This window comes from Triticum dicoccoides, chromosome 5B (assembly GCF_002162155.2).
Source record: "Triticum dicoccoides isolate Atlit2015 ecotype Zavitan chromosome 5B, WEW_v2.0, whole genome shotgun sequence".
Lineage (NCBI taxonomy): Eukaryota > Viridiplantae > Streptophyta > Magnoliopsida > Poales > Poaceae > Triticum > Triticum dicoccoides.
This window is the reverse complement of record NC_041389.1, coordinates 466,836,342-466,844,681: the sequence shown is the minus strand read 5'-3', so window position 1 is coordinate 466,844,681 and position 8,340 is coordinate 466,836,342.

The following is an 8,340-nucleotide window of genomic DNA, read 5'->3' as shown; positions in this document are numbered from 1 at the left end:
CCTCGAAAGCCCCTACCATGCGTTACTTGGTCGACCTGCTTTGGCCAAGTTCATGGCAGTCCCCCACTACGCCTACCTCAAGATGAAGATGCCGAGTTCTAAGGGAATTCTGACCGTAGCCGACGACTACAGGAAGTCGTCCGCTTGCGCGGCCGAGAGCAGTCGGCTGGCCGAGTCCCTGGTAATCGCAGCTGAGAAGCGGCTCCTTGATTGGGTCGTGGCAATGGCCGGAAAGCAGTCAGAGATGTCGCCTGACCCCAAGGAGTCGGAAGCTGAGGGTTCGTTCAAGCCGGCCAAAGAGACTAAGAAGATACCCTTGGACCCGGAGCACCCAGAGAGGTACGCTGTCATGGGTACAAACCTTGACAGTAAATAGGAAGGCAAGCTCGTCGATTTCCTCCCTGAGAATCGAGACATCTTTGCAGGTCCCCTAAAGACATGCCAGGTGTACCGACGGAATTCGCCGAGCACAAGTTACATGTCCGACCTGATGTGAAGCCCGTCAGGCAGCCCTTGCGCCGCCTGTCAGAAGAGAAGAGAAGAGTTGTTGGAGAAGAGATAGCCCGGCTCCTGGCGACCAGCTTCATTATGGAGGTGTTTTTTCCAGAGTGGTTGGCAAACCCGGTCTTAGTACTGAAGAAAAACAAGCAGTGGCGGATGTGCATTGATTACACAAGCCTCAACAAAGCTTGCCCCAAGGACCCCTTTGCTTTGCCAAGAATCGATCAGGTGATAGACTCCACAGCCGAATGCGAGCTGTTGAGTTTCTTAGATGCATATTTAGGATATCACCAGATCAAGCTGAACCCAGCAGACAGACTGAAGACCGCCTTCATCACGCCGTTCGGAGCCTTCTGCTACCTGACCATGACGTTCGGCTTGAGGAATGCCGGCGCCACCTTTCAGCGTTGCATGCAGAAGTGCCTCCTCAAGCAACTCGGCAGAAACGCCCACGTCTACGTGGATGATGCAGTGGTGAAGACGGAGAAGCATGGGACGCTGCTGGAAGACCTCAAGGAAACCTTTGAGAACCTGCGACGATTCCAGATCAAGCTCAACCCTGAGAAGTGCATTTTCGGAGTACCAGCCGGCCAACTCCTTGGCTTCCTAGTCTCTGAATGCGGCATAGATTGCAACCCTGTGAAGATCAAGGCCATCGAGAGAATGGAGGTACCCAGCCGACAGTTAGATGTGCAGAAGTTCACCGGCTGCTTGGCGTCCATCAGCCGATTCATCAGTCGGCTGGGAGAGAAAGCTCTCCCTTTGTATCAATTAATGAAGAAGACCACCTTTTTTGAGTGGAACCACAAGGCGGATGAAGCATTTCTCCAGCTGAAGAAGATGTTGACTACTCCCCCTGTGCTGGCGGCTCTGACTCCTAAAGAGCCCATGCTTCTATACATTGCCGCCACCAGCCGAGTAGTCAGCACAGTCATTGTAGTCGAGCGCAAGGAGGAAGGCAAGGCGCTCCCTGTCCAGAGACCGGTGTATTACCTGAGCGAGGTACTATCGACCTCCAAGCAGAACTACCCCCACTACCAGAAGATGTGCTACGGTGTGCATTTTGCCGCCAAGAAGCTGAAGCCTTACTTTCAAGAGCATCCAATTACGATGGTTTGCACAGCTCCGCTGGCCGAGATCATCGGAAGCCGAGATGCTTCTAGCCGAGTAGCCAAATGGGCCATATAGTTGGCTCCCTACACCATCTACTACCAGCCCCGCACCGCCATCAAGTCGCAAGCACTGGCCGACTTCCTCGTCGACTAGGCCGAGACCCAGTACCTACCGCCAGCGCCCGACTCCACCCATTGGCGGATGCATTTCGACAGCTCCAAGATGCGCACCGGCCTGGGAGCCGACGTCGTCCTCACCTCCCGTAAAGGCGACAAGATCAAGTATGTGCTGCATATCCGCTTCGCCGCCTCCAACAACATCCGCTTCGCCGCTCATTCACGGGCTCCGGCTTGCCAAAGAACTCGGCATTCGCCGGATCCTGTGCTATGGCGACTCCGATTTGGTGGTCCAGCAGTCATCTGGCGACTGGGACGCCAAAGATGCAAACATGGCGAGATACCGCTTCCTGGTGCAGCAACTCAGCGGATACTTCGAGGGGTGCGAGTTCCTTCACGTGCCAAGAAATGACAACGACCAAGCAGACGCCTTGGCATGAGTCGGCTCCACCTGCCAAGCAATACCATCTGGCGTCGCTCTTCAGCGCCTCCTTAAGCCGTCTATCAAGCCTTCACCAGAATCAGACTCCATCTTTGTGCCGGCTCCCCGCGAAGAAGTCGGACCCGACTCAAGAGCCCCAGCAGACGGCCCCAAGAAAATCACAATCGAAGCCGGCCCGGGGACTTCAGAACCCGGCCCGAGTACTGCGCCAGTCGGCCCGAGGACTTCGTCAATCCAGCAAGCGGCCGCAGACTCCAGCCTGCCGCCTCCCAGCCCAGCCGCCCTTGTCCAAGTCGTAGTGGTGGCGGTTGAAGAAATAGCAGCACCCTCATGGGTGCAGCCCATCCTCAAGTTTCTAGTAAACAGAGAGCTGCCAACTGATGAAATCTTGGCTCGGCAAGTGCAACGCCGAGCGGCAGCCTACACCATAATCAACAGAGAGCTGGTCGGTGCAGCGTCACTGGTGTCTACCAGCGCTACGTGGAGCCAGAGCAAGGCCAAGCAATTCTCAGAGACATCCATCAGGGCGAGTGCGGCCACCATGCGGCTTCAAGAGCACTCGTCGCCAAAGCCTTTCGGCACGGTTTCTTCTGGCCGACTGCCCTAGAAGAGGCTAAAGAATTAGTCCAAAAATGCAAGGGGTGCCAGAAGTTCCGCTCCAAGCCGCTTCAGCCGGCTTCCGCGCTGAAGACAATTCACATCGCTTGGCCCTTTGCAGTTTGGGGCCTGGACATCGTGGGACCATTCAAGACGGCCTGAGGCAGCCTAACTCATCTGCTTGTCGCGGTGGACAAGTTCACCAAGTGGATAGAAGCAAAGCCCATCAAGAAGTTGAATGGTCCGACTGCAGTGAATTTCATCGCCGACATCACAGTGCGGTATGGCATACCGCACATCATCATCACCGACAATGGCACAAATTTTGCCAAAGGCGCCTAGGCCCGTTTCTGCGCGACGCAGGGCATCCGACTGGACTTAGCGTCCGTTGCCCATCCGCAGTCAAACGGCCAGGTGGAGCGAGCAAACGGCCTCATCCTGTCCGGCATCAAGCCTCGACTGGTCGAACCACTCGAGCATTCGGCCGACTATTGGCTTGAGGAGCTGCCAGCCGTCCTCTGGAGTCTACACACGAGTCCAAACAAGTCAACCGGCTTCACGCCCTTCTTCCTCGTCTACGGTGCCGAAGCCGTCATCCCGACGGAAATAGAATTCGACTCCCCGCGAGTCACCATGTACACCGAGGAAGAAGCAGAAGAAGCACGTCAAGACGGCGTCGATCTGCTGGAAGAGAGCCGGCTGTTGGCACTCAGCCGGTCCAGCATCTACCAGCAGAGTCTGCGCCGATACTACAACAGGAAGGTCAGGCCGAGATCTTTCCAAGAGGGCGACCTTGTGCTCCGGCTGATTCAGCGAACAGCCAGCCAGCTCAAGTTGTCGGCGCCTTGGGAAGGCCCCTTCATCGTCAGCAAAGTACTGGGCAATGACTCCTACTACCTAATCGACGCTCAGAAGCCCCGAGCACGCAAGAGGGACGACTCCGGCAAAGAGTCGGAACGACCATGGAACGCAAATCTTCTCCGAAGATTTTATAGTTGATACAGTATGTACCATGCTATCCTTTGTATTAAAGTACCGAGACTTTGGGCCCCCCGAGACGAGCTCGGGGACTGCCCTTTTTGTTATCTGTATGACAAGAATTATGCCTCCGAGTATGCTGCTCTTTGTTATGCCGCTTGGCACCGGGTTCGGCTAGTCGGCCCGGGGACTCGCCGTCTTGCGCTATGAAATGCTTCCTGCAGTCGGACAAGTAGTGTGCCATGCTTAAGCTGCCTCCTGTCGGAAGCCGCAGCTCGCAGAGCGACTGTTGGTAGGCAGAGAGTAAGCAAGAACGAGCGCACACACGAAAAATGGCTAAGGACTCAAAGCATAAGCATAGCCCAAGCCGGCTTCCAGCCTCTCTTTGCAGAGCCGACTCTCGAATAGTCAGCTTGCCGCCTTCTATCCAACTTGTTAAAAGACTTTAAAAAGGCCAAGTACTTGCCTTCCCTAAAGTAGCCAAGCATTTGACCTAGCGGCAGTCCGTAGAGCGGTTGTTCGTCTGGCAAAGCGGCGACTATGGAAAGGCGGCAAAGGAAAAAGCCAAAAGAGCAATGAGCAAGGAAAGATACAAGTCGGATAGATATTTACATAACATAGGCCTCTGGCCAAGTTCAAGATACACCCCGCGGGTGGAATTGTGCAAATTAACAAGTTCTTCAAAGACTATGAAAGCAGATAAAGCCTAAGAAGCGGCAGACGGGTTCGGAGGGTCGGTGGAGATGGCGGTGTCAGGCGCCGGAGCTACCGGCTGGGCAGTCTCGGCTTGATCATCTTCGGCGGCAGCCGGCCCGGTCGGACGCGGCTCGTTGCTGGAGGCGCGGTCGAGCTGAGGCTGGTCGTCCGCTCTGTCTTCTGGCGCCTCCATCTCGTCTCCGTCCCCCGCCTCGTCTTCCTCCTCGGTGCTAGAGCCGATCAGCTCTGCCGAGTCCTCGTCGTAGTCCGGGTTCATCCCGAACCACTCCGGAGGCACCTCCTCGCCGTTTGCGGCCCGCTCAGGAACGAAGACACTAGTGTCGGTGTAGTCGGCGATCGTCGCCGCACGCTCGATGAGGGCGCCTTCCACAGCCGCCAGTTCTGCCTGGGCCTCTGACCGGAACGCGGCCAGCCGGTCCAGGTCCAGCCCGGGATACCAAGCCTTGACGAATTCCCAGGCCCGGCGCGCTCCAGCCCGGGCCGAGGAACCCTTCCAAGCCTCAAGATGGCCAGCCGCGACCTCCAGCCAGTTGGCAGTCCGACTGGGAGTACGTAGAGCCGGCATGCCTGGCCACAGGGCGGAGATCGCTTGGGCCCCGGCGCGTTGAAGCCGGCGCAGCAGCTGATGGGCCGGCCACAGACGGGTCTTGATGCTCAAGAGCTGCTCGTCGACGGTCAGGGGGGCATTGGCGGCGATCTCCTCGCCATTTGCCCTCCGCACCTCGCGATCAGCCTCGATGGCTCGAGTGACCACCTGCGAGTGGCCAGGGAAAAAGTCTGCCCAAAAAAGAAAGAAGAAAAAGAAAGAATCTGGAGTCGGCTTGACTTGCAGTCGGCGGCTCGAAGAAAGAAAGCAAAGAAACTCACCGTCGACAATGTCTTCGATCTCGTGGAAGCCAGAAGTCAGCATCGCCTCCTTGTCAGTCCAGGAGGAGCGCTCGCTCTCGAACTCGGCCAGGAGAGCGGCCTCTTTCTTCTCCGCCTCGTCCTGAGCCGCCTTAAGCAGCTCCTTCTGCTTCGCCAACTGCGCGGCCAACAAGTCGCGCTCTATGGCGAGCTTGCCGCACTCCTCCTCCTTGGCGCGTCGGGCCATGCTGACTTCGCCCAACCGTTCCTGAAGAGCGGCATTGGCCTCTGAAGAACAAAGAAAAAAGACGATAAGTCGTCAACAAGGAAGGTCGCTGGGAAGATCCGGCCCGACTGCTTAGCAGTTGGCCCGAATCTCTAGGACTACAGCCCGCGGATGCGCCAGCGCGCCCCCGTGAAAAAGAAGAAAAACTTACTCCGGCTCTCCGACAAGTCGGCAGTCTGCTTCCCTAGCTGCTCAACGTTGCGGTTGAAGGCGGTGACGTGGAGGTTGTGATACTCCTGTGATAAACAATCGGACAAAGACAAAAATGAGGAACTCGCCAGATTAAGTTTCGGGCCGCCTGCTCAGCAGCCGGCCCGAAACTCGGAGACTACACCCAGTGGGTGCGCTGGCGCGCCCCCACAGAGAAGAACGAGAAAAGACAAAGTCCAAAAAGAAAACACACCCGGATAGACGCTCGCGACGCCAGATGCGCCTTGGTGCAGCTCTGGATGGCTTCGCCCTTAGCTCGCAGCTTCGCCTGCACGTCCAGGAGCGCCTGGTTCAGCGGACCGTCGCCGCCTCCTCGCACCCATCCAGTAGGCGCGATGCTTGTTGCCTCAGCATCTGGGATGGCCGAGCTGGCGGCGCCGGCTTCCAAGGGGCGTGGCGCCGAAACCGCCTTCTCGAGGCGGCGGCGCGCTGGTGAGGCGACTTGAAGGAGCAGCCTCGCCACCGCCTCGTCCTCAGTCGGCGGCACTGGCGGGCCCGTCGGATGCTTGCCATGTGCACTTCCCGATGGCGGCGGAGGTGGCGGTGGCGGCGTAGCCGTGCCCGACGCAGAGGCCTCGCCACCGTCCTTCTTCAGGACGGAGTGCTCTCCGCCGACTTCTCCAGTCTGCCCTGTGAACTCCGGGGGCGGCGGCGCGGAGTTCAGCGGGACGACAAGCAACGCCGATTGGCGGCGCGCGGTCTCTTCTGTCCACTGTCTTGCTGCGGCGGCGGCTTCGGCTTCCTCCAGTTTCTTCTGGGCGGAGTCCGCCGCTTTCTCGGCCTCCGCCTTCTCCAGACGGTCGGCCTCTTCCTCGTCGCGCTTCTCCTGCGCGTTGTGCTCTGTCGCCTCCTGGAGGTCGGTGGCAGGGTCAATCCGCCGAGTATTGGCAGACGTCTCGGCCGACCCCATGATAGAGGGGACGGTGACCCTCTCAATAGAAAGAGGGGCCCTGAAGCAAAAGACGGAATGAAAAATACGCGGAAAAGATCCATCAAGGAAAACAAGACGAAGGTAGAAAAGCGCTTACGCAGAGACTAGCGGCGGCTTCTTCACTTCCTTACGGAAGCGGTTGGCCTTCGCGGCCGCCTCTTCCCGCTTGGTCGCGGCGGCCTCCCCCTTGAACTTCTTCGGCCGACCGCCGAGCGAACTCGGCGCGGCCCGGCACTTCTTCGCGCCGACTTGACCGGCCAAGCCGGCGGAGGAACTCACGCCTGGATGGCCGGCTTTCGGTTGGCGGCACGGGACGACTTCCCCTTCAGCCTCGTCTTCTGGCCAGTCGGCGAAGGTCGCCGAGGGCCAGAAGCCACCTTCCGCTCCTCCTCCTCCGCCTTCGGCGTCGGCCTCCATCGCCGCTGCCCCCAAGTCGGGGTCGTCGACGTCGCTCTCCGCTCGATCTGGAGCGAACTCGCGGGGATGTCCCGTGGCGCCGGCTGCAGGCTGGATGAGGGGGTTCTGACTCGAAAAACCAAGAAAATCAGAAGTCGGATTCGGCTACAAAGAAAAAAAATAGAAGAACAAAAGATTTGACTTACCACAGGCGGAGGGTTGGCACGTGAGTACGGCTCCTTGCCGAACTGCCAGTCTTCCGCGTGCTCGCAGTTCGCGATGTGATTCACCATGTTCGCCACCTCCGCGTGAGGCATGTCCCAGGTGCTCATCCGGCTCGGGTCCCGACGGTCGCTCATCTGACAGATCAGATGAGGTCGGCCTTGGAGTGGGAGGACTCGGCGCGCCACGAAGGCGGACAGCAAGTCGGCTCCGACCAGGCCTTCCGACTGCGTCAGCAGTCGGAGTCGCGCGACGGCGGCGGCACCAGCAGGAGTCAGCGTCTTGCCCCGATGGGACCAGCTGGGAAGCCTCCCAGCCGGCGCGCCGGCTTCGTAATGCGGCAGGTTGACCCAGTCGCCTTCCGTGGCGACGTTCTTCACATAGAAGTACGACCGCTGCCACATCTTACCGACTTGATTAGCGCGATGGAGGGAAAGGGGTTGTCGGCGGTCGACCTACGCATCGCGATGAAGGCGCCGCACTGATCCGGCACACCAGCGACGTGCGTGCTGAGCTTGGACTGGAAGAACTCTCCCAACAGCTTGATGGTGAGGAGAACGCCAAGAAAACCCTCGCACATGGTGGCGAAGGCGGCCAACAGCACCACCGTGTTCCGAGTGAGGTGGTGCAGCTGGAGCCTGTTGAACTCCAAGAAGGAGCGGAAGAAGCCGCTCGCCGGGAGGCCCAGGCCGCGCATGAGGTGCGAGCGGAATATGACCTGCTCGCCCTCCTCCGGCGCCGGCCTTATTTCCCCCTCCGGCGCGGCGCGAGCTCGCACCAGGTTCACGCCGGGGAGTCGGCGCGTCCTGCGGAGGTGCTCGATGATGTCATCATCCACCGAGGAGCCGTCCCACACGCCGGAACGCATGGCAGGACCCGCAGCGGCAGAGGAGGAACTCATCGCTGCGGGTGCGGGGCGGCTTGGTGCGGTGATGGCTGGAGGAAGAAGAAGCGGGAGGAAGCAGGGGAGCAGGGAGGAATGGGC